Source organism: Rhinatrema bivittatum, chromosome 1, assembly GCF_901001135.1.
Source record: "Rhinatrema bivittatum chromosome 1, aRhiBiv1.1, whole genome shotgun sequence".
Taxonomy (NCBI): domain Eukaryota; kingdom Metazoa; phylum Chordata; class Amphibia; order Gymnophiona; family Rhinatrematidae; genus Rhinatrema; species Rhinatrema bivittatum.
Window position 1 is genome coordinate 253,895,583 of NC_042615.1, and position 22,254 is coordinate 253,917,836.

Here is a 22,254-nt window from a genome sequence, read left to right on the forward strand (position 1 = left end):
TAATGTAACCAGAATTGTGTGTGTGATTTTTTTTTTACCCTCTTTTTTTCTCAAACCTTATATGTTTGTTGAAGTAAAATATGTGATGTATGCAGCAGAAAACTTCATAATAAATATATTGCAAAATGTGGAAAAAAGGAAACTCAGATCCAAACAGTACACCCTACAAGAAAAAAAATCTAAAAAAATAACTGGCCAGCTATATAGACATATATAGACATACTGGATACGCCCTCCAATGGTTCAGCTCATTCCTCAATAACAGAAGCTCCAAGATCACCATCAACAATAAAGAATCTCCCAACTTCAAATCTACCCTAGGTGTTCCCCAAGGCTCCTCTCTATCCCCCACTCTCTTTAATATCTACCTACTACCCCTCTGCCAGCTACTCACAAACCTCAACCTAACCCACTATTTATATGCTGACGACGTGCAGATCTTGATCCCTATAAAAGAATCCCTTCCAAAAACGCTATCTTTCTGGGAAAACTGCCTCAAGTCCATTAACCACCTACTTACCAGCCTAAACCTGGTACTCAATGCAGCCAAAACAGAAATTCTTCTCATCTCCCCCGACCATTCTACCAGCCACGACCAGACAACCTCTATCCCTCAGACTACTCAAGTCAGAGATTTAGGAGTCACCGTTGATAACCAATTAAATCTAAAAAAATCAATTAACAATATTACGAAGGACTGTTTCTTTAAGCTACAAGTTATGAAAAGACTCAAACCCCTCCTCCACCTCCAGGACTTCAGAACAGTGCTACAGTCAACGATTTTCTCCAAAATCGACTACTGCAACACTCTCCTCTTAGGACTTCCGATCTCCGCCACCAGACCTCTACAGATGCTCCAGAACTCAGCAGCCAGGATTTTAACCAACACTAACCGGAGAACTCACATCACCCCGATACTTAGAAACCTACACTGGTTACCTATTAAATACAGAATTTGGCACAAAGCTCTCACCATCATCCACAAATCCACACACAACCAACTTCCTTTAGACCTTCAGTTACCACTCAAACCATACACATCTGCAAGACCCATCAGAGAGGCTCTCAAAGGAACCCTTCAAGTTCCCCCAACTAAATTCACTCGACTAACCTCCACGAGAGAGCGGGCACTTTCCACAGCTGGCCCCACCATCTGGAATAACCTGCCGACGGATCTACGACTGGAACCCTGCCTGACTACCTTCCGGAAAAAAACTCAAGACTTGGCTTTTTGCCCAAGCCTTCCCTGAAACATAACATCTTATCTGAGCTTTCTTTTAGCTCAATAGACTAAAAGACCAACCCAGTAATTACATCTCCATCCATGTTTATTCTCCAGTTTTTCCTGTCCTTTATTTCCTGGCTACACTAGCCTCCAAGTTCTTTCCCCCTGTTATTTGTAACTGCGCTTCGGCCTTCTTGTTATATGGTTTCTTGTTAAGTTAACCCCCAAGTTTGATGTAAACCGGCCTGATATGAAGCTTGTCATGAAGTTCGGTATAGAAAAATGTTAAATAAATAAATAAATAAATAAAATAAGATGATTACACAAACTGATTTTTTTAAGACAAAATAATACAGAATATTATTTCAGAGTTGAAATATTACAAACTCAAAAAGAATTTAACTTATTTCTAGGACCCAACCAGTCCCTGTGTGTAATTTTAATAATTGGAAGAGAGCGGAAGGTACATTATCTCGTCATTGGTAAGATTCCAGAAAGTTCTGGAAACTTTCCCAATAATGATACATACCCATGGTGACCCCTTTCAGCTGCCTCTTTAGTCTTTCCTCATAGGGGAGCTGTTCCATGCCCCTTTATCATTTTGATCGCCCTTCTCTGTACCTTCTCCATCGCAACTATATCTTTTTTGAGATGTGGTGACCAGAATTGTACACAGTATTCAAGGTGTGGTCTCACCATGGAGCAATATAGAAGCATTATGACATTTTCCGTTTTATTAACCTTTCCTTCCTAATAATTCCTAACATTCTGTTTGCTTTTTTGACTGCTGCAGCAAACTGAGCCGACGATTCTAAAGTATTATCCACTATGATGCCTAGATCTTATTCCTGGGTGGTAGCTCCTAATAGGGAACCTAACGTCGTGTAATGTCTGCATGGGTTATTTTTTCCTATATGCAACACCTTGCACTTGTCCACATTAAATTTCATCTGCCATTTGGATGCCCAATCTTCCAGTCTCGCAAGGTCCTTGTGCAATTTTTCACAATCCGCTTATGATTTAACAACTATGAAAAATTTTGTATCATCTGCAAATTTGATTACTTCACTTGTCATATTCCTTTCCAGATCATTTATAAATATATTGAAAAGTACCGGTCCAAGTACAGATCCCTGAGGCACTCCACTGTTTACCCTTTTCCACTGAGAAAATTGACCATTTAATCCTACTCTCTGTTTCCTGTCTAGTAACCAGTTTGTAATCAACGAAAGGACTTCGCCTCCTATCCCATGACTTTTTAGTTTCCATAGAAGCCTCTCATGCAGGACTTTATTGAACGCCTTCTGAAAATCCAAATACACCACATCTACTAGTTCACATCTATCCACATATTTATTAATCCCTTCATAACATAGAGAAGTGTTCTAGGAAGAGATTTGGAGTAGATCTCAAGGTCTATTTAATTAAAGACGTTTTTTGGAGTAAGATGTTTTTGAGAAGTTTGGAAAGTGATTTTTGTTATTTTGGATCAGTTCCTGACAGAGGGGAGAACCCCTTGGAAGGGAAGGGCTGGATCCCTGTTTTTTGCATTCTGCACTCTTCACTCAGCTGACAGCAAAGTGGAGACAGATTGGAGTTTTTGAGCATTTTGAGAAGTATTTGAATATTTAATATGTATTTGCAGCTGAGGGAAGTGTGTTTTTTTCCATCACCCCTGGTATATGTTGAAATTGGAGGAGCACTTATCTACCCTTATTGGGGAGACATTTTGGACCAGACCAGGACATAGTTAAGAGAAGGCAGGTCATCAAAATAGGCACCGTTGACAAAGAAACATACTGCTTTTTTATTTGTATTTTTCTTATAATGTTTTATATTTTTGGAATCATTGGGTATTATTTTTCAAGCTTAAGTAAACCTTTTTATGGTTTGAACACCAACCTTGGACCCCGAGCGTTTATTCAATTGTGTCCCTTTTGGATCAGCAGACCCCCCTCCCTTTACTGTGAGTGTGACTGTGCAGCCTGGTTACCCCACCGCAGCCCCCAGGACCCCCGAAGGCTCAGGCCTCCTCCCCGCCGGAGAACCCCAGCCCCCAGGGATCAAGTTTGGTGCACGCGTGTGTTAGAGGTCTGCGAGAGTATAGAAGCCCCAGATCTTTGCTGTAACCTCTGCATCAGGGGCTCTCTGCCAGAGAGGCGGTTACTTATGGGCGATGAAACTCTTTGAGAGGGTGCAGTACAACAGAACGTTGGGGCATTCCCTGGTTCTGCCGGCGATGCTGCTTTTCTCATTCTTTAATAGCATCCATAATGCTTCTTTTTTTCTTGAAGATGTTTATTAACGTTTCTTCCTCTGCCGCAGTGCCGTTTTAAATTTAAGTGGCTTCCACAATAAAATACCAGGTTATATTGTTCTTCACAGAACATTTGTCTTCCCCCTGAGGAAGGAAGGAAGGTACTGACCCTTCTGAAACTTTGCAGTGTCGGGGCTTAAAAGAAGTTAACTCGATTTTAAAGAAAAGTTTAACTCTGGATAGTTCCACCGTAGTTTATATCTCCCGGTACTCAAGCACATGTAGTGAAGTGCATTTTTTTTTCAAAAAATGAATGACTGGTGATTATAACTATTAGCACATAGGGGGATTTTCTAATTGTCCCCCAGTTTTCCCAAGGGTATTCCATGTGCTGGTACCTGTGCTATATAACTATGATGGTCATTCAAAGAACTAAAAAAAAAAAAAAATGAAAATGAAAAAAACTGAAAAATTATTCTATTTTATTAGATCTCCAGTTAACACATCTGGACTGTACCACAAAGTGAGATCTTTATTGTGGATATTGATATTATTCTTACACTTCTGGGTTTCTTTTATTTTTGTACAACAGAATGATGCACCTGCCACTAATGCGTGAGACTTAGTCTCCTGTCCAGTGTGCGTTTGAAGATTCCAAATTGCTACATTTACCTGAAGCATGGCATTTTAATCTTGCAGATGCATTTTCAATAGTTGCAGGTCATATTTAACATAGTTGCCCTGATAGTCCACAATTTTTGTTGTTTTGACCTGATGAAGGGAATTTAACTCCCAAAAGCTAGTCAGGAAATGTATTGAATGCAGTGAAAAGGTATCACTTTATAGCTTTATGTTGGCTTTTATTTCTTCCATCCTGAAATGTGTCTTTGGTGCGTGTGGTTCTGTTCCTTGTGATTTGCTACACTGGTAAGTCCTAGGAAGCTGTTTATTATTACAGATACCCCACTGTACACGCAGCTGCCTTTTGTGGTGACAGTGATGTTTTCTGGGTGAGAATAGTGGAAATAGTTCATGGCCTCTCATGTTAAATAGAATACTATCTGTCTGATGTGGGCCAGAAGTAAATTTGCAGAAAACGCATAAAATAACCATTTTTTGAGGCCTAATTCTTAGTGAAAACTTAAAAATATACAGGCAAAAATTGTAGGTGACAGCTTGAAATAGACAAAACACTATGTTCACAGTAAAACTTAAGACACTGGTTTTGAAAGAAGTTTAAAATGCACATGAAGATAACTGCACTGTAATATAGGAGAAGGAATGTAAAAGTTAAATGGAGCATGCAAGCTTTTGGACTCTTTCTTTCAGAACGAGCACTTATTTATTTATTTATTTAAACAACCTCTTCCCCTCCCCCCTCAACAACTCAGAAATAATATAATTATGTTCGTTCTTGGTTTTTGTTGGCTGAGTTTGTAGGTGAAAATCAGTCTATGTTAATCACGTTAGTTTATCTGTCTTTGGTAACGGGGAAACACGGGATTTGTTTCATAAACTGTTTTGTTTTTTGACATGCGGCCCAAGTAAGTGAAAAACCACTGAAGGCTTTGAGCTGGTGTGAAACCACAGGCAGCACTGACCTGCCTGGCCACAGCATGCAGGCTTTATGGCAGGAAGCATGGCTGCCACAAAAGACACCGTGAGGGCTGCAGAATGAAAATAGGAAAATTTAATTAACGGAAAAGATTGCATTCCAGACTGCAGGCCATGAAAAACAGAATAGCTGAAGAAAGAAAACAAATTGTTCTGGATAGGGTAATATGCAATAGAATGAAATACCATGCCGGAAGGAGTGTGTAAGGAGATAGCTTTTTTGTTTTAATTTTGTTTCTTTTTTTTTTTTTTTTAATTTCTTTTGTATTGTGGGCCTTTTTTTTTTTTCGCTTAATTTTTCTTTCATTTTTAGTGCATTTGTGCGCATGTTCAATAGAATACCGCATGTTGGCCTCAGGAAGAAATGTTGATTGCATTTGTAAATATGATTACAGCACATAATTTTCCAAAGCAGACTTACCGGTGTTGCTCTGATTTTAAAGTTGGACTTTGAGCTGCATTTTGAGTTGTTTTCCTTATCCCCACTACATACTAGATCTGTGGCATGTGAACCTAATTGATGTCTTCTGAACTAGCAGAGGATATGTACTTGATTAGGTTCTGCTGTATTGCTCTACTTTCACTACTGTTTTTAGCCTTTAAAATAAAAAGAGAATGTTAGGGTTTCATAAACTGTTCATTTTTAGGTTTTACAGTATATCTCAATTGCCCAATTGAAAAGTAATAATGGAAGGGGCACATATGAGCCACAAATACGATGGCTGCCCAAACCTTTTGCTCCTCCTGGAGAAGGTGTGGGTGGAGGGGGGAGGTAATGCCAGGCAGGGTGGTTGTGTGTGTGTAAGGGAACTTGGGTCCTTGTTTCGGTGAGGGGGTGGTAGGATTGGGTAGGTATACTGGGAGCACACTAGATGCACACTAGATGCACTAGATGTACTGGGATACACACTAGATGATTAACTCTTTCACGAGCAACGGAACTTTGTACCTCCTCTAAGTACTTTATAAGCACTAGTACCTCTTCTAACTACTTAATAAGCACTAGCCCTGATTCCACGATGTTATTATGTTCTTAGTTTACTGCCCTCTTAGGCCTTTCTTTCCAGCTGCTTAAGCTTCCAAGTTTACTCTCCTTGTTGAATGTAACTTTGATTCTTCTGTGTATATAAAAGTTGTTTCTGTTACAGTTTTTCCCAGTTCAGTGTAAACCGATCTGATATGGTCATTTAACCATGAAGGTCGGTATAGAAAAGTGCTAAATAAATAAATAATGTTGGGGCAGATGCTTGGGGGGCATGTAGGAATGTATAGGTTATGTGAGGGGGGTTGTATTTGTGTGTGTGAGACAGAGGTTGTATAGTGGGTAGTGTGAAGTAGTATCTTTGTGTGGGTGTGGGGTATATGTGTATAGGAAGAGCCTGTCACTGGTAACTTGATGGTCCATGAATTGTGCCACTTCCTTTGTACCCAGCAGGCAAGTCCATGTTTATTTATTAAAATTTGATTTCCTGCCTTTCTCTCATTCTGTATATGAAAGTATTTCAGTTGGTGACATGAGTAGCCTAAGTAAGCAAAATAATACCGATCCTATCACCAGCACTCACACGCTTTAGCTAGGTGTGCAGTGAGTGTGTAGTGCTTCAGCAAATGGCCAAATACAGAATAAGTGAGTGATTTCTTTAAAAAAAACAAACAGTGGCACTAAAAGTAAGGCAGAGCAGATGGTAACAGTGTGAGGAAATTAGTCTGCACAGTGGTAGAATGCATGTACTAGGAGTGCTGTCTGTGAAATGAGTAGTAGCTGCAAGTGAGTGAAATAATTACCACATCACCAGCACTGAGATAATGAAACTAGGGCAGACATTGAGGTTACTTGGTCACTGGCCACAGGACAGAGCACCCCACCATTCATGTGCATGGTGACACCTTAGCTAGCGGTGTGTGCTTCTGTAAGAATCGGACACAAATAAAGTAATTTCTCACACTAAAGGCAAGGCAGACAGTGACACTTAGCTATATTCATAAAAGTGGAAGTAAGGAGGAGGCTGGCAACTACAGATCATTTAATCTGCCTTCTCTGGTGAGCAAACTAATGGAATCGCTGCTAAAACAGGATAGTACAGTTCTCCTAGGACAAGCAGGATGGTACTCTTCACAAGTGGGTGACATCATCCGATGGAGCCCAGCAAGGAAAACTTTTTTGTCAAATTTCTAAAAGCTTTGACCAGCACACTGAGCAAGCCAAGCATGCCGCTATCTGAGTGTCCACGCGAGGTCCCCCTTCAGTCTCTTCTTTTCCGCGGTGTATTTGCCTCACGGTTCGAGGTGCTCCACTTTTTCTCTGTTTTTTTGCGGGAAAGGTGTTGATTCCTGTTTCCATTGCCTGGTCCCCCTTCATAATCGGTGCTTCCTCAGCGTGGTTGGTAAAATTGCCATTTTTGTTTGCTTCTTTGTGATTGATTCCCGACTTTTCACCTCCGGTGACTGCCGGTCATCGACTGCCGCTGAGTGATTTTTATGGCATCATCCGTCTTCGCCAGTGCCTGAAGACCATGTCCATCACAGATCTGCATGAGGATTGCATCCTCTGCCTGGGGGCCTCACATGATATCTGGGAGTGTTGCCTGTGTGATCAGATGACCCCTAAGGGTCATCGTGCGTGTCTTGATAAGATGGAGATGCTTTTCGGTTCTTCCAAGTCTGCTCCATTAACTCCAGTGTCGGAGTCATCAACACTCAGAGGTCACGGGTGATATGCTCCCACTTGTTACTTCTCTCTCCACTTCCTCGAAGGATCGCGGGGACAGGGATTGAACCTCCATGATCTCACCAATGGACCGAACATTGGCATCCTCCGCCTCCTTGGCACTGGGGAAAGACTGGGCCAAGCACCGTGGGAGATCCCGTAAGCATCGGCATTGATTGCCATTGGCGCAAGGCTCCGGTGTGGCGTAGTACCGGTTGCAGCCGTACAGCCTCCGAAGTGACCCCCAGCCATTGGAGGCTCCATGCTACGATGTCCCCGGGAGTCCCGGGCATTCCCCACTGATATTGGTGTCGGGCACTGTGCCACCTCGGAGAACAGAGGAAGAGCCAGTGATGCCTCGACCTCTCCTTCAGTCTTGGCTTCACCGGACTTTCAGGAGGAGTTGGACCACAGGGTTCAGACCGCGGTGCTCAGAGCTTTCCAGGGCATTCAGCTGGCTGTGCCACCGGCCAGCTCAATGCCCTGGTGCCCAAGCCTCCACCATCTATCTTAGCATCTCTGCTTGAGCATCTGGAAGTCCTTTTAGGTGCCCTACCGACACAACCGGTGCCCGAGGGACCTTCTTTCCCCCAGCAGCCACCGATGCCCCCACCGGAGCAATCCCGATTCTCGGGTGCTCCGAGGAGGAAGATGCAACCGGTACCGCATTCCTGAGGCCTCTGTTCCCTGAGCCTCTACCGGGTTCTTCCACAGCCTCCAGTCCCCTCAATGCCAGGGGAACCGTTTCTGCAGTGCCCTCAAGGCCTCCAAAGCTGTCGACGCCCAGGGCTGATTTCCCCCACAGGCCTCGCCCACTTTGTGCTGGCCCTAGTGAGGAGGAAGGGCCTTACAACCCATGGGGGGGATAATTCCACGGAGTTTTCCTCCAATTACTCAGATAACCCCCCTTTTAGAGCCGCCCCCCCCCCCCCCTGAAAACTTGTCCTTTGCGGGGTTTGTCAGGGCCATGGCAGAGACTATTCCCTTCCAACTCCTCATGGAAGAGAATGCCTACACAAGATGCTGGAAGTACTCCAGTTAGCCGACGCTCCTAAGGAGATTGTGGCAGTTCCCATCCATGACATCTTCAAGGACCTCCTCCTCCGGATGTGGGAGCACCTGATCGATCTCTCTCTCCAGTCAATAGGAAAGGAGATGCCACCTATTTGGTACAGCAAACCATGGGTTTCTAAAAGTGGCACCGACCCCACCAGTCGGTGGTTTTAGAGTCTGTCCTTAAGAAAGCCAGGTGCTCTTGCATACACGACTCTGCCCCTCCGGGGTGAGAGCATAGGGAGCTCAATGCCTTCAGCCGCAAGGTCTTCCAGGGCACCATGCTTATCTCCTGGATTGCCATCTACCAGTTGTACATGACTCAGTACAACCGGAATCTATGGAAGTGAGTCCAGGATCTTCTGGAGACCTTACTACAGCAGCAGGAAGCGCTCTTAGCTATTGCCTCAAGGCTTTGAGGCTGGCAAGCACAAGGTGCGATCCACCTAATATGTCTTTGAGACTGCAGCCTGTGTAGCCGCTGTGGGTATCTGTGCCCGTAGGATGGTCTGGCTCAGGGCTTCTGATTTTCGCCCAGAGGTGCAGGAGAAACTGGCTGACCTCCCCTGTACAGATGACAGCCTCTTTGGGGATACATAGATACATAGAAATGATGGCAGAAAAAGACCAAACGGCCCATCTAGTCTGCCCAGCAAGCTCCTACACTTATTTTCCCATAGTTATCTGTTTCACCGACCACCATTTTCAAGGCCCTTGATGATAATTATTTGATTTGAATTTCCTGCCACCAACTGCCTTTGATGCAGAGAGTAATGTTGGAGTTGCATCAAAGGTGAATTGTAAGGCTTAATGGTTATAAGGGTAGTAACTGCCGCATCAAGCAAGTTTCCCCGATGCTTGTTTACCCCGACTGCACAGATCAATGCCTTGTTGGATGTTGTCTGAATGTAAATCCTATTTTCCACAGTTCCCCCTGCCGTTGAAGCAGAGAGCAATGCTGTATATGCATTCAAAGTGAAGTATCAGTCTTAATTAGTTTAGGGTTGTAACCGCCACAATAGACAAGCTACCCCCACACTTATTTGTTTACTTAGACTGTGTAGTTCAGTCCTTGTTGGTTGTTGGCTGAATACAAATCCTCTTTTCCACATTTCTCCTTGCCGTTGAAGCAGAGAGCAATGTTGGAGTTGCATTAACCGTGTGAAGGTTTATTGAGGAAGGGTAGTAATCACCAGGTAGTAGCCACCATTCCAGTAAGCCACCCCGATGGCTCTTCTCTTCATTCCCATCCTCTAGCCTTTATGGATCCACAGTGTTTATCCCATGCCCCTTTGAAATATTTCACAGTTTTAGTCTTCACCACTTCCTCCAGAAGGGCATTCCAGGCATCCACCACCCTCTTCATGAAGAAATACTTCCTGACATTGGTTCTGAGTCTTCCTCCCTGGAGTTTCAAATTGTGACCCCTAGTTCTACTGATTTTTTTCCAACCGAAAAGGTTTGTTGTTGACCATGGATCATATAAACCTTTCAGGTATCTGAAAGTCTGTATCATATCACCCTGCTCCTCCTCTCCTCCAGGATATACATATTTAGGTTCTTCCATCTCTTCTCATAAGTCATTTTATGAAGACCATCCACCTTTTTGGTCGCCCTTCTCTGGACCTCCTCCATCCTGCCTCTGTCCCTTTGGAGATACGGTCTCCGGAACTGTACTCCAGGTGAGGCCTCACCAAGGCCCTGTACAAGGGGATCATCACTTCCTTTCTCTTACTAAATATTTCTCTCTCTATGCAGCCCAGCATTCTTCTGGCTTTAGCTATCGCCTTGTCACATAAGGTCCGGGATGCAGTAGTGCAATTGAAGGATCACCATGACACCCTTCAACAGCTTTCTGCTAATGCTTCCAACGCCCCTTTCTCGGCCAGGAAAACCAGGCCAGGATCATGGAAGTCCTTCCACAGGCAGAGGAAGTATTATCCTTCGGGCTCGCACGCCACGCGCCAGCTCCAGGGCCGTCCCCACCAGCAGCGGGCACCCAGGCACCAGCCAGTCCCACAGCAAGCCCCGGCTATGGGCTTTTGACTTGGCAGCAAGGAAGCATGAGTCAGTTGAGCTCACCCCTGATGCTGGATCCCCCAGTGGGAGGCAGGCTCCTTGGCTTCACCCATCGCTGGGAGGATGTCACTTCGGACTGATGGGTCCTTATCATAATCCGTCAAGGGTATCATCTCAACTTCCAACAGCTCCCAGGGACTTCTCCCCCATGTCCATAGTGGGGGTTTGTCTGCCAAGTAGGTCATAATTCAATTGGAACTCTCCACCCTTCTCACTATGGGGGTAGTAGAGCCGGTCCCTCGCCCCCAGCAGGACTGAGGGTTCTATTTGAGGTATTTCCTAATTCCAAAAAGGAACAGTGGCTTATGCCCAATTCTCGACCTCAGGGCATTGAACAAGCTTCTCTCAAGAGAAAAGTTCAAGATGTTCTCTCTGGGTACACTTATTCCCCAGCTCAAAAGAGGAGACTGGTTGTGCTCCTTCGATCTGAAGGAAGCATATGCTCACAAAGCCATTTTCCCCGGCGCACTATTAGTACAAAGTACTGCCTTTTGGATTGGCCTCAGCCCCTCGCATTTTCACCAAATGCCTAGCGGTGGTGGCTGCATATCTCGGGCATCGTGTGGTGCATGCCTTCCCATACCTAAACGACTGGATAATTGAGAGCGATACCCGCGCAGGGGCGCTGAGTGCTCTAGCCCTGACAATGCGGGTTCTGCAAGCGTTGGAGTTTGTGATCAACTATCCAAAGTCTTGCCTCTGCCAGTCTCCTAGGCTGGACTTCATAGGCGCCAGACTGGACACTGTGCAAGCAAAGGTGTTTTTGCCAGGCAATCTGGCTCTTGTCCTCGCCTAACTGGCAGCCACGTCCGCAGCAAGTGCATGTGACTGCCTGTCCTCTGCTCCGTTTGCTGGGCCACATGGCAGCATCCGACCACGTTACCCTTCTTGCCCATTTGTGCATGCGGAGGACTCAATGGACCTTGCGGTCACAGTGGCGATAGGCCTCTCGGGACCTCTAGACTTGCGTTGCAGTCACGGAATCTCTGCGGGCGTCTCTGGAGGATTCCCTTCCATTCTGCTGCACCTCAGGTGATGCTCACTACCGATGCCTTTCCTCAGGGCTGGGGAGCCCATATGGATGGCCTTCACACGCAGGGTCTCTGGACTGCTCACGAAGCCCACTGTCAAATAAACTTTCTGGAGCTTCGGGCGATCTGTTATGCTCTGTGCGCGTTCAGAGACCGGTTGTCTCACAAAGCAGTCCTGATCTGGACGGACAACCAGGTGGCAATGTGGTATCTCAACAAACAGGGAGGCACAGGCTCGTTCCTCCTCTGTCATGAGGTGGTGCATTTATGTATCTGGGCCCTGTCACAGGGGATGTTGTTGCATGCGACGTACCTGCCAGGCTCTGAATATGCTGGCAGACCGACTGAGTCGCTGCTTCCAGCTGCACGAGTGGTCCCTCAGCCCAGAGGTAGCGACCGCACTGTTTCGTCGGTGGGGAACGCCAGATATGGACCTCTTCACCTCCCCCCACAAACACAAGGTGAGCAGGTTCTGCTCCCTGTCATCAGGGGCGGGCATCTCGCCTGTGATTCCTTCTCTCTCCACTGGGGGAGAGGTCTGCTGTATGCATACTCTCCTCTCCCGCTCCTCCTAAAGACCCTGCTGAAACTTCAACAGGACAGAAGGTCTATGATCATCATGGCACTCTTTTGGCCCCAACAGACCTGGTTCCCTCTACTGCGGGACCTGTCGATCAGGCCCCCCATCCAGCTGGAGACCGCACCAGAAATGATTATCCAGAACCAGGGCACCCTGTGCCACCTGAATCTCCAGGCGCTGGCCCTGACAGCTTGGATGTTGAACGCCTAGTCCTTCAGCCCTTGGCCCGCTCGGACACTGTCTCTCAGGTTCTGGAGGCTTCTAGGAGACCTTCCACCAGAAAGTTCTACAGCTTGAAATGGAGGAAATTCTCTGTCTGGTGTACGGGGCAAGGCTTGGATCCATTCTCCTGTCCCCTTTCCCAGCTGTTGGACTACTTGTGGCACCTTTCCGAGTCTGGGCTCAAAACCAGCTCAGTCGGGGTCCATCTCAGTGTGCTGTGAGTGCATACCATCGAGGCATTGCTGGCACACCCATATCTGTGCAGCCTTTAGTAGGTCGCTTTGAGGGGCCTGCTCCAGCTGAAGCCCCCTCTTCAACCTCATGTTGCATCCTGGGACTTCAATGTTGTCCTGGCGTGACTCATGTGTCCTCTCTTTTGAGCTGCTGCGTTCCTGTGACATGAAGTTCCTCACCTGGAAAGTTATATCCCGTCTAGCGATTACTTTGGCTCGTAGGGTCAGCGAGCTTCAGGCCTTGGTCACGTACCCACCATACATGAGGTTCTTTCACGTTTGTGTGGTCTTGCGTATGCGCACCCTGGGTTTCTGCCTAAGGTTGTGACTGATTTCCACCTCAATCAATCCATTGTTTTATCCACCTTTCCCAGGCCTCATTCCCACCCAGGAGAACGGTCTCTTCACACTCTGGACTGCAAGAGGGCCCTGGCTTTCTATTTAGATCACACAGCCAGTCACAGGTAGTCCACTCAGCTCTTTGTGTCATTTGATACAAACAGGCTGAGAGTGGCGGTGGATAACCGACTTTATCCAACTGGGAGTCCTGGGGGGAATTCTGCGCTACTGTGGAACGCAGAATTTGTGCAGAATTCCCCCCTTCCGCAGAATTGCCAAATTCTGCGCAGAAAATGGCGGAGGAAACCCCGGCATGTCGCAGAGTGTACAAAGATGAAGGGCCCGGCGTACCGTTCGCAGTGAAGATGAAGGCCCCTGTGTGCCGCAGGGTGTGCTCTGCTCGCGGCAATGATGAAAGCCCCAGTGCGCCGTTCGTGGTGAAGATGAAGGCCCCAGTGAGAGTGAATGTGTATGTGTGTGTGTTTGGGAGGGGAAGAGGGGTGTCGGGGAGGGGAGAGTGAGAGAGCCGGGGTGGGGGGATGCTTGAGTGTGGGTGCCAGAGAGAGGGAGCCTATATGAGGAAATTGTGAAGGAGTGTGTATGTGAGTGAGAGATTGGGAGTTCGTGTGTATGAAAAAGGGATCATGTGTATGTGAGGGTGCTAGCCTGTGTGAAGGGGTTGTGTATGTGTGAGACACCGCCTGTGTAAAGGGGTGCGTGAGAGAGAAACATAGGTAGGTTATGTGAGGATGTATGTGTGTGAGAGAGAGGGAGCTTGTGTGGTTGTGTATGGGAGAGAAAGGGACCCTGTATGAGGGGATATGTGTGTGCGAGAGAGTGAGGGAACCTCTGAGGGTGTGTGTAAGTGCACTAGAGAGAGGGAGTAAGTGTGTGAGAGAGGGAGAGACAGAGGAAGCCTGTGTGAGGGGCAGTACTGAGAATGAGACTGGTGATAGAGTGAAAGGGGTTGAACCTAGAGGTGAAAGGGAGAGATACTGGCAGGTGGAGGAGTTAGGGCCTGAGAGGGCAAAGTGGCCAGGGGAGTAGGGAGAGTGAGTGGAAGGGACATTCTTACAGTGAATTTCTAGGGAAATTCTGCTGAAAATATTTAAAATTCTGCATCTCTAAGTAATAACTTGTTTCTGTATTAATTTAAAATGTAATTACTTAAAGACGGTCATGTAACTTGTGTTATTCTGACCAGTGTAAAGTTTGCAGAATTTTAAGTTTTTGTGCGCAGAATTTCCCCAGGAGTAAACTGGCTGGCAGATTGCATCGCCTTTTGCTATGCACAAGCAGGCCTTCCGCTGCCCAGCAGAGCTAAAGCTCACACTTTGCGCGCCATGGCGATATCTGTGGCTCATATGGAGCAGTCCCCATCATCAAAATTTGCCGGGCCACCACACGGATTTCTCTTCATGCGTTTGCGGCCCACTACTGCTTGGACAAGGATGAGTGTCAGGACAGTGCATTTGGTCAGTCCATCCTGCGCAGTCTCTTCCAGACCTGAACCCAACTTTTCCGGCCTTGTGCCCCAAATTTTCGTTCCTGTAATACCACAGATCAGTCCAGAGGCCCACCCCTTTCTTCAGATACCGAAAGACTGTCTTGGTCAGAACCTGCTTAAGTTTTTTTTATTGTTGAAGCTCCTTTTTTGCAGACATGATTCATGGAGCCGTTTTTAGCAGTTGTACGATCTGGTTTTTGCCAGTGGTGAAGTGGTAGTCCAGAAATTTGGTTGGGTGCTACCCTTCGTTATTTAGTTCTGTTAGCATGTGCTTGGGTACAGGTCAATACTGAGTGACTGCAGGTGGCACTCTCGTTATGTAGCAGTGCCCAAAATTCTAATTGTTCTCTGACTCCACCTGCTGGTAGGGATACACAACCCACTTTTCTGGACTGATCTGTGGTATTACAGGAACGAAAATTAGCAGTAAAGAACCAATTTTCATTTGCTTACTTGTAACAGGTGTTCTCCTGGGACATCAGGATGTTAGTCCTCTGTAATCCCACCCGCCTCCCCACAGAGTTGGGTTCTCCTTCCGGTTTATTTTATTTTTTTTTCGCTCGTATTTTTTCTCTGTTACGAGACTGAAAGGTGACCTTGCATGGATGAGCTCAGTGTGCTGGTCAAAGCTTCCAGAAACTTTGACAAAAGTTTTCCGTGTCGGACTCCATCGGATGATGTCACCCACTTGTGAGGACTAACATCCTGCTGTCCTAGGAGAACACCTGTTAGAGGTAAGCAACTGTGCTTTTTTGAAATCCAATGGATTGCAGGATCCTAGGTAGCATGGTTTTGCCAGAGGTAAATCTTGTCAGATAAATCTGAAAATTTCTTTGTTTGGTGACCAGAATGCTGAATCAAAGAGAGGAGTGCTAGGTGGTGTACTTGGATTGCAGTAAGGCCTTTGACATGATTCCACATAGGAGATAAATAAATTGAACACCCTTGGTATGGAATCTAGAATGACTGACTGGGTTACAATCTGGCTGATTGGAAGTAAGAACGGGTAGTGGTAAATAGATTCTCTGAAGAGGGAGTTCTTTCCAACGTTTTTGTGAGCAACATAATGGAAGAATTGTCAGGAAAAGATTGTCTTTTTATTGATACCACAATCTGTAACAGGATGGGCATCCAGGAAGGTGTGGAAAACATGAGGGGGGATCTAGCAAAGCTCAAGGAATGGTCTAGGTTCTGGCAGCTAAGATTTTATGCTAAAAAATGCAGAGTAATGCATTTAGGATGCAAAAACAGGAGGGAAAGGTACAGTATTGGAGGTGAAATTCTTCTAAGCACAAAGGAAGAGTGGGATCTGGGGGTGATCTTAAGGTGGCTAATCAGGTGGATAAAGTGATGGTAAAAGCCAGAAAGATGCCTGGCTGCATAGGGAGAGGAATGATTAGCAGAAAAATGGAGGTGATATTGCCTCTGTATAGGTCCCTGGTGAGACCTCATTTGGAATATTAGTAGTCTTCATTATAAAGCATATGTGGACAGATATAAAGATCTAAACACGTGCTTTCTAGAGCAGCGGTTCTCAACCGGTGTGTCGCGGCACATACCCGCTGCTCTTTCCCCCCCTTTCACCTCAGCAAGACGAACACTGCTGCCGTTCCTGCCCGGGATATCCGTACATTCGAGCACTGAGGGGAACGGCAGTAGTGTTTGTGGAAGCCGGCAACAGGAACATGACCTTTTCTTCTTCCCACCCCTGTGGCCTGGAAGAGGAAGTGATATTTACTGGGCACACGGGAAGAAGAAAAAGCCATGCCTGCATGCTGCTGCTGCAGAAATCGCATCCCAAGGCTCTCCCCGGCCCCGCTACACTCAGCAGGTTGCCTGTGCTGAGATCATCGCGGCACTGAGCAGTCAGCTGAGAATGTGGCTGCCGGGATTTCCTGTTGCACAGCTGTTGGGGAAATCTGTCCATTAGCTGCCTGGACCCAGAGCTGAAAATCAGTGCTGGCTGGCCGGCCACTTTGCCAGGGGCTGCAGGAGTAGGTCCGCTGCCCCCTCCCTCCCCCCCCACTTACCCTGGCTCCGACCTCTCCTTCTCTCACCAGCATAACCCTAGTAAGAAAATATAAAAATAATAATCAAACTGCAAAAAAAAAAAAAAAAGATAAAAGGCTGGGGTGGGGAGAAGAAAAAGCATAGAATTACATTCAAGGCTGACTGCTCTGTGCCGTGATAGCAGCACAAGCAAACAGCTGAGTCCTGCCTTCTTACCCTGCGGGGCTGGGGGATGTCACTCCTGCTGCAATTCCCAGCCTGTCACAACTCTGCTTTAATAGCAGCATACTGGCTAGCTTGTGCTGTAGCTGCCATGTGGGGTGGGGGTAGGGGTGAGTGAGCCAGAGAGGGTGAGCCAGTGTATGAGAGAATGTGTGTGTGTAAGTAAGAGAGAAAATGTGTGAGAGAAAGAGACTGCTCAGGAAAGTCACTGGTGCATGTGAGAGAAAAAGAGATTGGTCAGGGACGTGACTGATGTGAGAGAGAGAGAAATTGTTCAGGGAGGTGACTTGTGTGTGTGTGAGAGAGAGAGACATTGGTCAGGGATGTGACTGTGTGTGTTTGAGGTAGAGAAAGATATTGGTCAGGGAGATTACTGGTATGTGGTGTGTGAGAGAAAGAGAGAGAAAGAGATAGGTCAGGGAAGTGACTGGTGTGTGTGAGAGAGAAAGTGTGTGTGTGTGTGAGACTAGTCATGTTCCCTAAGGAAGAAGAGCATGGGGACAGAGCTTCAGCAGCTATTGCTGCTTCAAGTTTGTGCTATTGGCCTACAAGGGAATGGAGTAGGAGAGTTACTGGAGAGGGGTAAGTAAGGTAGCTTTTTAAGTTTATCTTTCTTGATTGACTGCCATTTTAATTATTGGGTATTATGTGATGAGTCTTCTGTTAGAAATATTTTATTGGTGTTTGGAGAATTTTTAATAATTTTGAAAATTGTTAATGTTTGGATGTTATTCCATTATCAGTTGTTTTGAAACATTTATTATATTCTAGTTTTAGAATTATTTTGTATTTCTCAAGGAATGTATAAATAGAAATGTGGAGACAAAAACTGAACTGGAATCAGCAAAAAGCCAAACTCTGTATGCAGTAAAACAATACAAAAACATTAGCTTTATGGTCACTTTATTCTATATCTGGTGAGGGTCTGAATGTGTTTTGTGTGTGTGACCCAGCTAAGGATGTTCTGCAAGCTTGTAGTTTCTTGGTAGGGATCTATAGCAGCTTGGCTTGTTCTGTTTTCCTAATAGGTGTATTGGTGTTTAGGACCTGGTATAATTTTTGCAGTGCTGCCTTTTCATAGGTAGGGTTGTTGCTGTTTGAGTTCCATAATGCAGGTGTAACTTTGTGAGCATTAGTTTGTGTACATTATTTCAGATCCTGGAAGTCTGTTAGGTGCTATATTTCTGTGTTGCACAGAATGCAGAGTGGCTTTTTTGGGTTTCCATTCCAGTTTCTATTTCCATATTTGTAATTTGTGGTCTTTCTATATTTGGTGAAGGTCAATTCTATGTATGTGACCGAGGTGAAGTATTTTACTAGCATGTAGGCATTTGTATCAATATTATTTGTTGTGTTTTCTCAATAGAACATGCATTGGTGGTAAATTAATGTTTTTTTATAAGGAGGGCTGGTAGGAGAGAGTGTTTATGTTGCTGTTATTGAGATGTCACCAGAAATATCTTTTTTGTATGGTACATTGAATGGGGAATATCTTAGTTCTGTTGTGTAGCCATTGTTGGGGGGTCAGGGTGGATCCTGTAGATACAGAATATATGTTTACATTTAGCCCCGTGACCATCATGTGTTCAGTGTGTCACGCATGTGAGAACCATCTGTCAGGTGTGTCCCGACAGAAAAAAGGTTGAGAACCACTGCTCTAGAGGAAAAGTGGGATAGGAGAGATATGATAGAGACGTTTAAATATCTCAAAGGTTTCCATGCACAGGAATTGAGCCTCTTTCAATGAAAAGGAGACTCTAGAACAAGGGGTCATGGGATGAGGTTGAAAGGGGATAGACTCAGGAGTAATCTTAGGAATATTTATTTACAGAGAGGGTGAATGCATGGAACGGTCTCCCAGTGGAAGTGGCAGAGACAAAAACAGTATCTAAATTCAAGAAAGCATGGGATAAATACAGGGAAGATCTCTAAGGAAGTGAAGAGAATTATAATGCTAAATTGATTGGGTGGATGGACATTCATTCAGTGCGCGCGATTCAGTATTTAAATGAGGCTCGGCGGTAGAAACGGGCCAAAGGAGAGGCACTAGGGACACTAGCGCCTCCTTTTGGCCCGGAGTGGCAGCTGTCAGCGGGTTTGACAGCCGACGCTCAATTTTGCCGGCGTCGGTTCTCGAGCCCACTGACAGCCATGGGCTCGGAAACTGGACGCTGGCAAAATTGAGCATCCGGTTTTCGACCCGACAGCCGCCGGCTGACTTCAAATTTTTTTTTCTTTTTTTACCCTTCGGGACCTCCAACTTAATATCGCCATGATATTAAGTCTGAGGGTGCATAGAAAAGCAGTTTTTATTGCTTTTCTGTGCACTTTCCCGGTGCCCGAAGAAATTAGCGCCTACCTTTGGGTAGGCGCTAATTTCTGAAAGTAAAATGTGCGGATTGGCTGCACATTTTACTTTCTGTATCGCGCGTGCATACCTAATAGGGCCCTCAACATGCATTTGCATGTTGAGGGCCCTATTAGGTGCCGCGGGTTGGACGCGCATTTTCCACCCCTTACTGAATAAGGGGTAAGGGAAAACACGCGTCCAAGGGCAGGTTAACAGTGCGCTCCATCGGAGCATACTGTACTGTATCGGCTCGACAGCATGTGGCTTCTTCTCCCACAGTCCACCTTGAAACCTTGTCAGCACAAAACGTTACAGTAGAGAGAAAGCCAGTGAGGATGGACAGGCAAACTAACTGCTCCTGCATTTTGGTTTGGTTTTAAGCTAACATTTCAATGCACGTTTTATTGATTTTAGATATTTCCATTTTGTGTGTGTGCTATTTGCAGTAGTGCCCATTTTAAATGTGCACTAAAAGGAATACAAATGAAATTTCATGGGGGTTTTTATATAATTTCATTTTGTAAATGATACAGATAATGTTGTTGACGTTATCAATGTCATTTAAAATGACAGCTCATTCCTACTTGCTAGCCCTTGTAACTTTTTTGTTTTGTGGACTGGAACAGAATGGGAAGAGAGGGACTGCTAATAAACAGAATTATAACCCTCATGATCACGGAAAATAAATGAGGCCTGTTTCTGCATTGAAACGTGAAACACTCGAAGCCAGGGGAAAAGCAACTCAGAGGAGAAGAATACGAGTTCTGTTTTGTTGTTGTTGCTGTTTTTACTTCATCTATGGCAGCAACCTTCCTGTTTGCCCCTTTTTAATATTTCTCGGAACTGTGTGTGTGTGTGTAAAGGTCTTGCTGTCTTCTCAGCCTGCTTTAATCTGGAAAAGCTGAATGTGGTGGTCAGTGTGTGAACCTTACAGATCCATCCTGGGAGAGGAATTCCAACTCTGAAGGTCATTTTCAGAGCTGCTTCCACGAGTGCTTTGCCCAGCAGACTTTTCACCAATTTGCTGGGCCACCCATGCAGGCAGTTAGTTTCCCAACCAGTAAAAAGGGCCCAGCTTTGCCTTCAAATTTCTGCCATTTGGCCTCACGGATTTTTCTATCATTCCCTTGGCGAACACCATAACACTTTCCTTTCCCCAGCTATCACAGTTTAACAGGCCTGCAAGCGTCTTCAGGTCGCGGTAAAATTCCCTCTGTAGCTCCTTCTAGTCTGCCTTCACCTTGAGTGTATGTGCACTCACCCTGTGTGTGAGCACTTACAGCACTTCCCATTGAAGTGCCTTTGGAAGGAGTTAGAAGCAGAATTTTGCTGGAAAATATCATTTCCAGGGAGGAAAAAAAGTGCCACAACCCTTAAAAGAACAATAATAAAAGTTCAGTGCGATTTCAGGCAGGTTCCTCTGTCACTCAGTCAGTCTGGGTCTGGCGATCCTTTCCTCGGGTCGCAGGAGCAAGGGGGGACAACAAGCACAGAACCGGTGGCGGGATACCTGTCCCGGGAGCATGGAGAGAGTGAGCACCAAGCTGGGGATCCTTGCTCCAGGAGCACAGATAATGTGGGCGAAGTTTTACAGTCATGATTTTTTGCAGATTTCCTGGTGTGTGTGTATTATATATTCACACACAAATATAAAGATACACACTCACAGATATATATATATATGCATAATGCATCTCAGTGCATGCTGGCTAAGGAGGCCTTTTCTTTCCGTGTCACATGTCTGGCATGTTTTACAAATTGTTGTGCTAAATGCTGAGTGCACCTGTTGAGTATGCGTTGACCTGATTTAGTCCTTCCAACTCCATTATAATGAAAGCTGGTTTCATCTTTCTGCATCCCCTGTTTTAGTCTACTTTTTGTTATTCGTGTAATGACATAACTGCTTATGGTGACTCTCGCCCTCCCTAACAAACCTTTGGTCTTTGTGTTTTGCCTAACTTGATTGTTTTCTCATAGCAAACCTGATAATCCTTGGAGTAACTGAGCAATTTCCATCTCCTGCACCTTTTAACACTCAATGTGTAATGTCTTCTCTTAAGGCACCCTATCCTCTTTTCTGCCATAACCTTTTTTTCTTTATAGGTGTGCATTGGCTGTGAACATCTTACAGTATTCCTGTAAAACACCTTCCATTTCGCCTTAGTCTTTCCATGTCTAAACTCCTCTGATTAATTAGTCCTACAATGGAGAAGTTTCTTTTTTTAAGCTTGGCTTGGTAAAAATTTAAAGTACTGTACTGTAAGCAGCTGCTCCTCATGTATTCATCATGACAAAGGCCAGAACAGCTCCCTGTCCGGTTGACTCGTTGATGTCTGCGACCGAGAGGCAGCTTTTCAATATCCCGAAACACGGTGCTCTCGGCAGCGCCTCGGGTTCAACCCCTCACTATGGTAGCTTGCCTTGATAAGTGGGCCAGTGCCGCGCAAGCCGCCTTTGCACCATTTGGATTGGAAGAGGAGCAGCGCTAGAGGCCGCAGCGCTGTGGACCTTCCTTCACAGCCACCATTTCTCCCTCTTCGATTCCTCTGGGACCTTGCTCAGAGAAGAATCATTTTTCTCCTACATGCTCTGGCCATAAACCCAGCCATCCTGCTTAGCAGCACTTGGCATTACTTATGAGCTATTGCAGCTCCCGCCCATAAAAGGACTTCCATCCAGAGTTTAGATGGAGCAGAATATGAAAGCCCTAGCAGAGAGATCACACCATTGACTGCCAAAGCTACCACACCAAGAGCAAAAGATGGCATATTCACTTGTTTGTGAAATTTGTTTTGAAAGTTTTTTTGTATATTCATAGCAGTATT

At 45.6% G+C, this 22,254-nt stretch overlaps 1 protein-coding gene across 6 annotated transcripts in view; it reads left to right on the forward strand.

The window, feature by feature from the left end:
* The window catches only part of PTPRA (protein tyrosine phosphatase receptor type A), a 435,489-nt gene that overhangs the window by 298,602 nt on the left and 114,633 nt on the right, over positions 1 to 22,254 (forward strand). The gene's annotated exons all lie outside the window — the stretch shown is intronic.